General features: G+C 39.8%; 1 protein-coding gene and 1 pseudogene across 10 annotated transcripts in view; both read right to left on the reverse strand.

Annotated features, from left to right (window-relative positions):
* Positions 1-14,224, reverse strand: part of LOC118760840 (golgin subfamily B member 1-like) — a 276,733-nt gene that overhangs the window by 225,739 nt on the left and 36,770 nt on the right. The gene's annotated exons all lie outside the window — the stretch shown is intronic.
* On the reverse strand, positions 12,917-13,035 carry LOC115216877 (annotated as a pseudogene).

A 14,224-nucleotide genomic window follows, 5' to 3' on the forward strand; every position in this document is an offset into this window, starting at 1 on the left:
GATCTCTAACTGTGGAGGAAACCTGCAGTACAGGAAGACATGGGACAAAGTGGTGAAGCATGATCTTCAAACTTCTAGCCTCACATAGGTAATGACTAGTGACCAAGACCTTTGGCGATATGCCATGCTTGAGAAGACCTGTCAAGCCAAGTGAAATCATAGTCATGGCTGATGGTGTCACGTTACAGGCACCCATGTCAGTGGCACATAAAGAGCACTATTGGAGCATTGGGCCTCAGGGATACAAAGTGACTGAGTTCCTTTCAAGTGCTGGGCCTCATGGAAGCAAAAGTGGCTGAATTCCTTTCAAGCATTGGACCTCACAGAGGCAATGACTGAGACCTTTGGCATTATGTTGTGCTTGAGAAGACCCATCAAGCCAAGCAAAATTGCAGTCGCAGCAGATACCAGTGTCACACAAATGGCACCTGTGCAGATGACACGTAAAAGCACCTATTACACTCTGAGAATGGTTGGCATTAGGAAGGGCGTCCAGCCATAGAAAACCATGCCAGACCAGACTGGAGTCTTGTGCAACCTTCCAGCTTACCAGCCCTGGTCAAACCATCCAACCCAAACCAGCATGGACAACAGACTTTAAATAATAATAATAATAATAATGATGACATACATACAGTCACACACATTGTATACCTAGGAGGTTCATTTTTATCTTTACATTCTGAGTTCAAATTCCACCAAGGTCAATTTTGCCTTTGATCTTTTTGGGCTTAGTGAGCCCCGTGGTGGGAAGGTGCTAGTCAGGCCATGTGCCTATAGCAGAAAGGATTATTATTATTATTATTATTATTATTATTATTATTTTTGTTGTTGTTAATCAATTGCTGAGGTGGTGAGCTGGCAGAGTCATTAGCACGCCAAGTGAAATGCTTAGTGGTATTTCGTCTGTCTTCACATTCTGAGTTCAAATGCCACCAGGGTCAACTCTGTCTTCCATCCTTTTGAAGTCGATAAATTAAGTACCAGTTATGCACTGAGGTCAATGTAATCAACTAGCCCCTTCCCCCAAAATGTCAGGCCTTGTGCCTATAGGAGAAAGGATTATCGATCAATTGGTTAATATTTCACCAATTAACTAATAAAATGCTTGATTTTAATTGTTGGACCAATCAATCAGCTACATTTGTCAAAGTCCTTTCATCACCATTCATGACCTCAATGACATGCCCCCTTTACACCAGGCCTACTTCATACAATGGGATTCTTTCAGTTCCCCTCTATTAAATCCACTCACAAGGCTTTGGCTGCTCTGTGGGTATAACATACGGGTGTATACACGTACACACAAGCACACATGTGTATGTGTATTTGTGTACATAGACACAGAGATAAAATATATTTTCAAAACGTAAGCAGAAGTTTGTGCTGGTTGTGTTCCTTAATTTCATTATGGGCTTGTAGTCTCATATTACATGTTATCACATCTACAGACAAAAATAGACTAGCCAGTACATATATATATATATATATATATATATACATACACACACACACATACACACAAATTACTGTTACCATCAACTACACACACACATAATAGTGTGTATATAACCACACACTGAAAGATATATATATCTCAAAATAAGCAATATTTTAATCACCTTATTTTGAAATTGTATGGATAATACTGTACTAAATTCTGGTGCCTCAACTTAGGTACCATATTCATCTGAATCTATATATATATATATATATATATATATAGACATCACTGATTACATATAGAAAAACATGCATCTACAACTTACTGCTTAAACACATTAATACACATCAATATATACATTATACACACAACCAAACTTACCTACTGAACACATCAATATATATATATATATATAATATATATATATATATATATATATATATATATATATATATATAATATACATATATACACCCTACTGGCCAATTACAAAAGCATAAATATATACTGTCTATACTACAATTTAACATACAATATCCTAGTTAACATCAACACACACATGTTTTTTTACATAACCAGGCGTATTCCCCATTTTTTTAGGAGGGGGTAGTCACAACAAGACACACACAAGGCATTCCATTCATTTACCAGCTCAAAGGGGTGAACCCCCGTTCTATGCTCGGGTCAAGGCATAGAATGCAACCCCCAACAGCAGCAGCTGGGGAGCCCCCAACAGCATATATATGCTGGTTTGCCTCCACCTCCACGTCACATCATGCTGGTTCCATACTCCTTTGAGCAACATCAAGATTCACTCATCCATCCACACACACTCTCCAAGCTTTCCTATTATTTATAAACTCTCTTGCTCCAACACCTCTAACCACCAAAGCTTTCCTCACTCCATCCATCCAAACAAACCGAAATACTGGGGTAGGTTCATTCAACAAAAGCCTTTGTGGCAGTACTCCAGCATGACCACAGTCCAATGACTGAAACAGGTAAAAGATGTATGTGTGTGTGTGTGCATGTGTTCTTTTATTCTTTTATTTGTTTCAGTCATTTGACTGTGGCCATGCTGGAGCACCACATTTAGTCAAACAAATCAACCCCAGGACTTATTCTTTGTAAACCTAGTACTTATTCTATCGGTCTCTTCTGCCGAATCACTAAGTTACAGGGACGTAAACACACCAACATCGGTTGTCAAGCAATGGTGGGGCAACAAATACGTGCGTGCATGCATACGTACATACGTACATACATACATACATACATACATAGAGATTTTCAGACCATGCCTGCAATTTAGAAAATTCCTGCTGGCCTTTTGGAATCCTCATGGCAGCACCACAGCCGGAAACCAATAACCATGGCTGAAAGGAGGAAATCGTTTACCTTCATGGTGCTTTGGTTATCGCATGATGGCAGCGTGGCACGGCCAAAGACTGATGGACAATGGCAAAGGGAGATAATCACCTAGAGTTTACCCCTAAAAACAAAGCTTTACCCCTCTATTTTTTAATGGTTGTGGTCTGAAGATATGCCATAAGGCTAAACCCCTTATGAGTGAGAAAGCCAGGATAAGCCCATAAACTGGCCTACCCGACTATAATATATATATATATATATACACTCTTTTACTTGTTTCAGTCATTTGACTGCGGCCATGCTGGAGCACCACCTTTAATCGAGCAACTCGACCCCGAGACTTATTCTTTGTAAGCCCAGAACTTATTCTATCGGTCTCTTTTGCCAAACCGCTAAGTGACAGGAACATAAACACACCAGCATCGGTTGTCAAGCAATGCTAGGGGGACAAACACAGACACAAACACACATGCACATATATATACATACATATATACGACGGGCTTCTTTGAGTTTCCGTCTACCAAATTCACTCACAAGGCCTTGGTCGGCCCGAGGCTATAGTAGAAGACACTTGTCCAAGGTGCCATGCAGCGGGACTGAACCCAGAACCATGTGGTTGGTAAGCAAGCTACTTACCACACAACCACTCCTGAAGGTGGTGCCCCAGCATGGCCACCGTCCACTGATAACCGAAGAGATGGTGTTGTGGATTTCCACCTCGGCATCCGAAACTCAGAGTTTTATCTTGGCTACCGAATAATTGTCACATATTATTTTACAGATAAATTTCCTCTATTTACATAATATTGAGGTCTCATTCTTTCTTTTGTTATCTTACCGTTTTTACCAATATATATATATATATATATATATATGTATATATATACCCACACACACACACACTCAAATACTAAGTTAGAGACTAGTAGCTATAAATAAAACAAGTTATCAGTTCACACCATGACTACTATCACTATTTTTACACATAAACATACTATATACAACAATATACACATATATTAACACACACACACACACTAGTGTGTGCATATACTGGCAACTATTAAAAAAAATAGCCAATTAGTTTACACCACAACTACAACATACACACACACACACACACATACACAGATATATACATGCATACAATCATGTAAACACTGACAGCTATAAAAAAAATATTAACAGGTTCCCACTATGAGGTTTCTTCACTATCACCCCTACACACACACACAAATGCATGCAATAACAGACACGCACCACTGGGAAGCTATAAAAATAGCAAATATTTGTATGTTCAAAATTTGTGTGTTGAAGCATGAAGGGTGTATGTGGGAGTGAGAGAAATAGAGAGAGAAAGAGAAAAAGAGAGAGAGAGAGAGAGAGAGAGAGAGAGTGTGTGTGTGTGTGTGTGTGCCATTGTTACTGAGTAGATGTGTATTTGTAGATATGAGCATGTATGTGTATGTACAGATTTTGTGTCTCCATGTATGTACATGAAGATTGTGTGTATATACATACATGTATATGTGTGCATGCACATACATGTATATGCATACATCTATATGTACGTTGTGTATGTGTGAGTGTACATGTATACGCCTGTATATACATGTGTGTGTGCACACACCCACACACATCCATACCTAAAAACTCTATTGTTAGGACAAAACAAGGTCAGCATTATAATCAATACATCTTGTCTTTTACTTTGTTTTCACTATTACAGCCAAGACCATGCTGGAGCACCACCTTCCTAATCCAAGTGAAATATCTACTCAGTGTCTGCATGTGAATGGTTTAAGATGGAGTGGCCTGTTGCTCATAATTACCATCACATGTGGGCTTCCCTCAAATCCACTCGGCATTCATAAACCTTACAAATTGGTCAAATAGGTTTGGTTGATGTTCCACCCATATATATGTCTAAGTCAATGTGGGTCACTTGTGGCTTGATTCTAGCCGAAATGCCTACAAGAGTGAATGAACTCTAAGGACCTGGTGGTAGTATTAAACCAGGCTGTATGTTAGACCACAGCTGTGGGTTAATCAGCATGTCATGGAATTGCCTATGCACTCACAGTAACCCTAATAAAACCAGGAAAGATGAGGCCCTTCAGTTCTTAAGCTGTTCATCTAAGAGAAACTAACTCCATACAAATCCTGTATCCAGATAACTACTGAACTTCAGGCAGGGCCGGCCCTAATGTTGCTGGCACCCCAGACATGCTGAACTTTGGTGTCTACAAGTTGACGGTCATGGAAATTTTCTTTGCCTTTGTCATGCCTTCCTTGGCAACCCCTAGCACACATGGTGCCCTGGGTGACTGCCCGAGTTGCCAGAACCTTGAGTCGGCCCTGCCTTCAAGCACTTCTTGCACCAGACCAAAATATGTTTGAGGGATGAAAGAATGAGATTGGTTCTGCACAAACCATACCCACTATAATAATATCCTTGCCACCTTGTGGGATAAATTTTTGAATATAGAAATAATATATTTCTAAATCTCTCACAGAGATTTATGCAGTAGCAGCACAATAAAGTGAAGGTATGTTGTCAACTTAATGTGACAGTTCCATAAAAGGGAAGAATGCTACTGTTATTTAGCCCTAGGAAACACTGTTTCCTGTTGGACTTGACACATAAGGACACAAGAAATGTGTCAAGTCCAACAGGAAATGGAGTTTCCTAAGGCTAAATAACAGTAGCATTCTTCTTTTTATGGAACTGTCACATGAAGTTGACAACATGCTATCAAATTTTTGAATGTTTAGAAAAAGCTAAGGGATTAAACCTTAACAGAAAATCTGGAGGGAGAAATCTTAAAGAAATCTAGCATCCGTTGGGGCTCCATGAATGTTGCCAACATATTGACTTGTCTTTCTTTCATGACATATCCATGAATGAAGAGAATGGTAGGTGTACTTAGAGCTTCTGAAAACAGGCCAGGCACAGCAAAACTGGTTAAGTTACTGTCTCTGAAATATTGTCAACCAATGAGGAGAAAGGACAATCAATCATGTTAGGCCTATCACATCATCCTTTTCCATCAGTTCCTCGATGCTGACATCAGCTGAACAGGCCTCAGCTCCTCACCATACACCATGCTACTTTCACTTCTCAATAAATGCAGCAACAGTGAGAAACCAGCCAAAACTGTTGCTGTGTATGTGTTATTATTTCTGTATGGTTTCCAATGTAGTCGAACTCTTCAGATTAAGCTGTGGCCACTGGACATAACCTGAAGAACATGTAGATTGTTTTATTCTTCTCCTGGTTTCAGTCACAGGACTGAGGTCATGATATGACACCGCTCTGAGAGTTTTTAGTCAAGCATATCAACCCTAGTCATACTGCAGTCTGGTGTTCATTCTATCGATCTTTATTAAATGGCAAAGTTAGCCTTTAATGCAGAGAGATGTAACTTGACCCACCATTTTACACAAATAAACACACACACACACCACACACACACAAGACTCCTCAGTTGAATGGTTGTTCTTACAAGCTACTTGATGGTCTCATAAGTACCATAAAAGCAAAACACTCACTACACCCTGAGAAGTGGTTAACATTAGGAAGAGCATCAAGCTATGGAAACCCTGCCAAAGCAGGCATTGTTGTTTGGCACAGTCCTCGGGTCCATTGCTTCTCATCAAACTGTCCAATTCCTGCCAGCTTGGAAAAAGGACATTAAACAATAACGACAACGATGATGATGATGAAGATGATGATGACAGTGCTATATAAAAGCAAACCCAACACAGTCAGTAAAGTGGTTGGCAAACAAGTGGAGGTCATATAATCAAAAGAACACCTTAATCTTGCTAAGGACTTGATAACTTTTCTAGCATTGGTACCATGACAAAAAGCACCCTGTATGTTCTGTAAAGTAATTAGTGCTATATTATTTACATTTGACGGATATTTTGTCCTCATCTTGTTTGTTGTTAACACAACATTTCAGCTGATATACCCTCCAGCCTTCATCAGGTGTCTTGGGGAAATTTCAAACCTGGGTTCTCATTCCTAAGGTATCTTTCAATGTTGTTGTTGTTTTTTTATTATTATTATTATTATTATTATTATTATTATTCAGGTTTGAAATTTCCCCAAGACACCTGATGAAGGCTGGAGGGTATATCAGCCGAAACGTTGTGTTAACAACAAACAAGATGAGGACAAATATCCGTCAAATGTAAATAATGTACATAATTCCTCATATCTTAAATATAGAACTGTAATTAGTGCTATGTTAGGGCATCCGGCCATAGAAACCATGTTAAATGGGAAACATATGATCAAGATGTGGTCCTCCACCCTGTCTTCAAAGACAGCAACTTCTAATAAGAACTAATGTGGATTGTGGTGATTTTTTTCAACTCATGCCAGCATGGAAATCTGACATGTGATGGTGATGAGATTCTGCAATTCCTCTCCAAAATGATTGTCCAAACATATTTTTAATGATTTTACAACTTAGTCAAGGGAGGAAATGCAACAGTCAGGAACCCTACAGGGTTGTGCATCTGGAAGGAAAGGACTCTGTGAATCATTTGGGTAGGCAGGTGATTGGGTGAGAGAGGAATAATGGTATTATTGAGAACAGACAAGGAGGTTTGATCAACCCAGATGATAAGGAGTATATTACACAGCAAATTAGATCAGAAGAACAGAAGTTAAGGTTGTAACAATGATGTGGACAGTGGAAATAGTTGAGAGTTGAGCATGTTTGCTGATCGAGTTAAATAGCTTTTTTAGGATGTCAAATCTTAATTGTGGAGTGCTGGCTTGAGGGCCTCAATGATCCTAAGAGCTATGCCAGTGGGGCACAAGCTCTTAAAGGGCTTCCCATGCTGGGGAAATGAAAGGATAGAGGCTGAAATAATAAGGACCACCTTGGCCCAGAGCCAAGAACAGGAGAGAAAAGTCATCAATGGTCTAGGCTCCACAGGAAGGAAAGAGTTAAAGTAAGAACCGCATGTTTTGTGTATACAATAATACTGTCCCATAAATGAGAGAAATACTCCAGTTTTGTTTCATGAGGAGGAGAGAGAAGAAAAGGTAGGTGTTTGTGATTTATGTAAATGTTTCTAGTGGCAGACAGATATAATATGAATTATACATATATTGGTAATGAAAAGTTACACAGCATCAGATAACAGGAACAATGGGTGCTTGTTGTTACAACTGGAATCAATACAAGTTTCAGCATATTTTGTTTCCTAATTCTGGCCTTGAATGATGAGCATAATATTCCTTCTGCTTTTATTTCCATTCCACAATATACTGCACATTGGTCCATATAATGAGAAGAGATCGATAGCCCCTCACTCAGCCCTTCTCCATTTCTAGAAAACAGGAAATTGTGACCCCTCTACTGCTTGCTTATCAACCACATGGCTCTGGGCTCAGTCCCACTGCATGACACCTTGGGCAAGTGTCTTCTACTATAGCCTCGGGTCGACCAAAGCCTTGTGAGTGGATTTGGTAGGCAGAAACTGAAAGAAGCTCATCCTATCATCATCATCATCATCGTATGTCTTTCTGTGTTTGTCCCCCCACCATCGCTTGGCAACCAATGCTGGTATGTTTACATCCCTGTAACTTAGTGATTCGGCAAAAGAGAATGATAGAATAAGTACTAGGCTTACAAAGAATAAGTCCTGGGGTTGATTTGTTCAACTAAAGGCGGTGCTCCAGCCAAATAACCGAAACAAATAAAAGAGATCCTTTTCATAGAACAATGTAACCAATTAAGAGAGAGAGAGAAAAATTGACCCTAGTATTTGCCTGGTACTTTATCAGCCAAAGAAGGATGAAATGCAGAGTTGACCTTAAACGATTTTCAACTCAGAAATCCCTGCTGTTATTCTTGCTATCGATATTGTTATTGTTGTTGCTATTTATGTCTTGGTCACTGGGTTGGCATCTTGGAGTGCTGTCGGCAAGGCAGTTGATACAGAACCTGCTTCGTCTACTTTGTGGTTGTCTCTTCAATTCTCTCTGTCTCTCCTCTCTGTTCTATATGTTGGGAATGGTTATGAATGTGTACAGGTGTGTATGTGTCTCTGCCCATTTAGATATGAAAAGGTAGTGTTCCATTTCCTTCTCCCCTACAACACTGTGCCCTGGGTTCAGCCATTCCACTGATGATGTTGACAGTTTTCATAATGGAGATATATCGTCTTCATTGCTTCTGTAACTTTGCTTCCTTCTCGGCAGGTTTTCTGGCTCTATGCAAAATGAGTTTACATTTTCCTAACATGGCAGGCTCTTTAAGGGCTTGTGCCCCACTGGCATAGTTCTGTGTCATTGAGGTACTCAAGCCAGCATCCAACAACAAGGATTTGATCTTGTGGAAGACCTCGTACACTATATCTTAAAGAAGGTCATTCAACTCAATCTGCAGAGTGGTTAGTATTAGGATGGGCAGAACGGACACAGTGGCCTGGGGTAGTTTTCTATTTGGCTGGCTCCTGTCAAACAGACATTAAATGATGATGATGATAATATATATATTGGTAAAAACGGTAAGATAACAAAAGAAAGAAATGCATCTTTCCGATGGTTGGATAACTGAAGAGATGGTGGTGTGGATTTCCACCTTGGCATCCGAAACTCAGAGTTTTATCTTGGCTACCGAATAATTGTCACATATTATATTTACAGATATATATAATATATATATATATATATATATATACACACACACACATATACATGTGCACACATACATATACACACACATGCACAAACGCATGTGCATGTATGCATATGTATGTATGCATACATATGTATGTATGCATACACAATATTCTTTCTTCTGTTTTTATATACTAAATTAATCAAGGCTTTTTTCTCAGCCTGAGGCTATAGTAGAAGCCATTTGCCCAAACTGGAGCACAGTAGGAACGAACCTGAAACCACACGGTTACAAAGCAATCTCCTTAATCACACAGCTATTCATACATCTACAATTGATATTGATGAACACCCATACCTCCCCTCGTTTACCTCACCCCCCTCCACACACACACACACCAGATCTCCAACAATGCTAGCCACTCCCAACAACAGACTTCAGGTGCAACAAAGACCAAACCAGACAACAATTACTCCCGTTGTACACAAACAATGGACTGCTCCCATTTGTAGGACACCCATTGAATTATGAATGGTGGAAGTTGTTACATCATCCTGCAGAGATATTGATGTTTGGTCATGATGTGGGTTAACCAGCAGGAAAGAAATATTGAAGGTTGTTCTGTTAGGTGTGGAATGTAGAGCATTTGTAATTTTTATCATCATTATCATTATTCTCATCACCAAGGTTGACTTTGCCTTTCATCCTTTCGGGGTTGATAAAACAAGTACCAATTGAGCACTGGGGTCGATGTAATCAACTCACCCCAACCCCTGAAATTGCTGGCCTTGTGCAAAAATTTGAAACCAATATTTTCTAAACAAAAGGTCAGGCATAAGACATCCGATGACATTATAATTAGTTTAAGAAATACAGCAGTTGAGTTGATCAAAGATCAAACCAATGCGTAGCTGTATACTTGACTCTCATTTTCCCACTGTTACATAAAAGACATGAATTCTAAATGAGATTTATATTTTTAAGATAGACCCAATCCAACAGGGGCGAGGAAATCGCGAAGGCTCAACAACCAACTGTTGAATTCATGCGGCAAGCAATAGACATGAGTTCAAGTCTCCTTAATGGGCCTGTTGTCTAAAATTGATGTTTATAATGTATAATACTGTAGTGTGGTGTGAAGGTGGCGAGCTGACAGAATCGTTAGCACACCGGGCAAAAATGCTTAGGGATATTTCATCCGTCTTCGTGTTCTGAGCTCAAATTCTGTTGAAGCCGACTTTGCTTTTCATCCTTTCAGGGTCAATAAAATAAGTACCAATTGAACACTAGGGTTTATGTAATTGAATTATCTCCTCCCCAAAACTAACTGCCAAAATTTGAAATCAATAATTATTGTTCTTATCATCATTTCAATTAGCAGAATCTTTAGAGTACAGCGCAAAAGACTGTGTTGTACTTCTTCTGGTACTCTACATTCTGAGTTCGAATCTCATCAAGGTCAAATGTGTCATTCATCCTTTCAGGATCAATCAATCAAAATACCAGCCAAATACTGGGGTGTATAAGTCACTGAGATTACACTCTCCCCACAGAATGGAATGCTGGTCTGTTGGAGGGTTCATTTTGCCAGTTATTGCTAGAACTCATTTACGGCTGAGTGGACTGGGGCAATATGAAATGAAGTGTTTTTCTCAAGAACACAACACAACACTCAGTCCAGGAGTTGAAACAATGATCTTACGATTGTGAGTGTGGCACCCTTACCACCAAGCCACTAATCTCAGAATTTATATGCCATATGGGCATAGGTGCGGTTGTGTGGTAAGACACTTGCTTTCCAACCACAGAGTCCTAGGTTCCGTCTCACTGCATGGCACTTTGGACAAGTGTCTTCTACTATAGCCTAAACTAGGTCAATCAAAGCATTGTGAGTAGATTTGGTAGATGAAAACTGTAAAAAGCCAATCGTGTGTGTGTGGCCTTGACAACTGTTGTTGTTGTGTTTACGTCCCCGTAACTTAGCAGTTCAGCAAAAGAGACCAACAGAGTGAGTACCAGGTTTAAAAAATTAAGTACTGAGGTTGATTCAACTAGAAATTCTTCAAGGCACTGCCCCAGCATGGCCACAGTCTAACGGCTGAAACATAAAAGGCAAAAGGTCATCGTAACTGGATTAAGCTCCAGCTTTGAGTCCGTAGGCTCAAAACAGAACTACTTCTGCAAGTACTGAGGGTCACTGGTAGGGACTAACCCCCCCCCACACACACACACACACACAGACACCCACTTCAAAACTGCTGACTGTGAGCTTAAACTAGGAAAAATTGTTGTCATCATCATTGCCATTGTACCATCTGAGTTCAAACTCCACCGAGGTCAACTTTGCCTTTCATCCTTTTGGGGTCAGTAAACTAAGAACCAGTGAAACACCGGGATCGATGTAATCGACTATCACTCTCTCCACAAATTCCAGGCCTTGTGCCTATAGCAGAAAGGATTATCAATGCCATTATTAGATAGTTCTCTCTGTGCCACGGGGCACATAAGGCTGCAAAGCAATCTCTCCAGCCAGTTCTGTTTTCTGCTACTCTTCCAGTCTTATTCCAGCTTCTCTACCCTTCCCATCTTTTCTTGTCAATAGTCCTTCACGTTATGGGTTTTAGAGTACCCTATTGTTCTTTTCCTCCTAGGCTACCAGTTCAGTGCCACCATACTGTCGTTCTCTCACTCTTCACTAAAGACATGGCCAATCCAGTCCCAGCTCCTGCGTTTTACTTCATCACCGATCTTATTCATGTCCATTCTAATTTCAATTGTATCATTTCATCTTTGTTGCATCATTGTTGTCACTGTTAGTCATCATCATTGCCACAGTTGTGTCGTCATCACCATAATCATTAGTCATGGCTATCATCATCATCATACTCTTTTACTCATTTCAGTCATTTGACTGCGGCCATGCTGGAACACTGCCTTTAGCCGAGCAAATCAACCCTGGGATTTATTCTTTGTAAGCCTAGTGCTTATTCTATCGGTTTCTTTTGTTGAACCGCAAAATACTGACAAAATACTGCTAAGCATTTTGTCTGGCATGTTAATGATTCTGCCAGCTTGCCACCTTTACATCACACTACAGTATTACATATTATAAACGTCAGTTTTAAACAAGAACAAGAACAACAGGCCCATTGATCAGTCTTGAACCTGTTTTGCCCATCCTATGGGGACATAAACACACCAACATCGGTTGTCAAGCAATGCTAGGGGGACAAACAAAGACACACACACACACACATATATATATATATACATATATGATGGGCTTCTTCCAGTTTCCGTCTACCAAATCCACTCACAAGGCTTTGGTCAGTCCGAGGCTACAGTAGAAGATACTTGCCCAAAATGCCACACAGTGGGACTGAACCCGGAACCATGTGGTTGGTAAACAAGCTACTTACCACACAGCCACTCCTGCGCCTAAAATGTGTGACGCTTATAGCACCTAGGTTTCCCAAGTGATCACCCATCTAAGTACTAACTAGGCTCGACATTGCTTAACTTCGGTGATCGGACAAGAATCAGTGCTTTCAATGTGATATGGCTGTACACTACAGTAATCAACAACTTCATTACTGTTTATCATCACCATCGTCTTAATTACTATTATCTTAAATATCATAATTGTCCAGTGACATAGCTATGAGTGGGGAGAGGGGTATGGTCTGCCCCAGGTGACGCTTTTATGGCAGTGGCACTATTGGGTCAGCTGTATAAACTTGGAGATGTGCTCGCATAGCAAGTGATTTGATCTGAGATCGTGTGCTGAAACGAAAACAATTGCAGCATGGAAGGTGTTTGTAAGCCATTTAAGAAACATACAAAAACCGTTAGATTCACTTCAACATTTAAGTTTAATTTGTCAAAATATTTTCGTCGCTAAAATCCACAACCTGTTCACTGACAAAAATCCGTGCAGCATCCGTGAGATGCAGCACGAATTTTTGTCAGTGAACAGGTCACTGATTTTAGCGACAAAAATATTTTGACAAATTAAACTTAAATGTATAAACTTGCATAGACTGTATTGAGATAAAAGTGGAGTGGGGGGGGGTCTTCCTCCAAACATGTGGTCATGGGTTTAGTGCCACTGCACAGCAACTTGAGCAAGTGTCTTCTATAATAGCCCTGGGCCAACCAAAGCCTTGTGAGTGGATTTCACAAACAGAAACTGAAAGAAACTTATATGCACACACACACACACAATCTAATATATAATCTAATTAAGAAGACAAAGAAAGATTTTTACACCTTTAATGATTATTTACAATTGTTTTTGTACTAACTCTGCTTTCAACACTATATGTATCTGGTATCTGTATGCATGTGTGTGTGTGTGCATGTATTTGTGTATGTGTATGTATGTATGCATGTGTATATGCATGTGTGTGAATGTGTATGCATGTATGTGTGCGTGTGTGTATGTGTGTGTGCATGTGTGTATGCATATATGTATGTGTTTATATGTGTATGTATGCTTGTGTATACATCTGTGTGAATGTATGTATGTATGCATGTGTGTGTGTATGTATGTGTGTTGTGTATGTATGCATGTGTGTATGTATGGATATGTATGTGTGTGTGTATGTGTGTATATGTCTGTGTGCATGTATGTATGTGTTCGTATATGTATGTGTGTATGTATGTGTGTGAATTATGTATGCATGTGTGTATATGTGTGTGTATGTATGGGTATGTATGTATGTATGCATGTGTACCCATGATGGTTGTAAACGAGCAT

Source organism: Octopus sinensis, linkage group LG10, assembly GCF_006345805.1.
Source record: "Octopus sinensis linkage group LG10, ASM634580v1, whole genome shotgun sequence".
NCBI classification, from domain to species: Eukaryota; Metazoa; Mollusca; class Cephalopoda; order Octopoda; family Octopodidae; genus Octopus; species Octopus sinensis.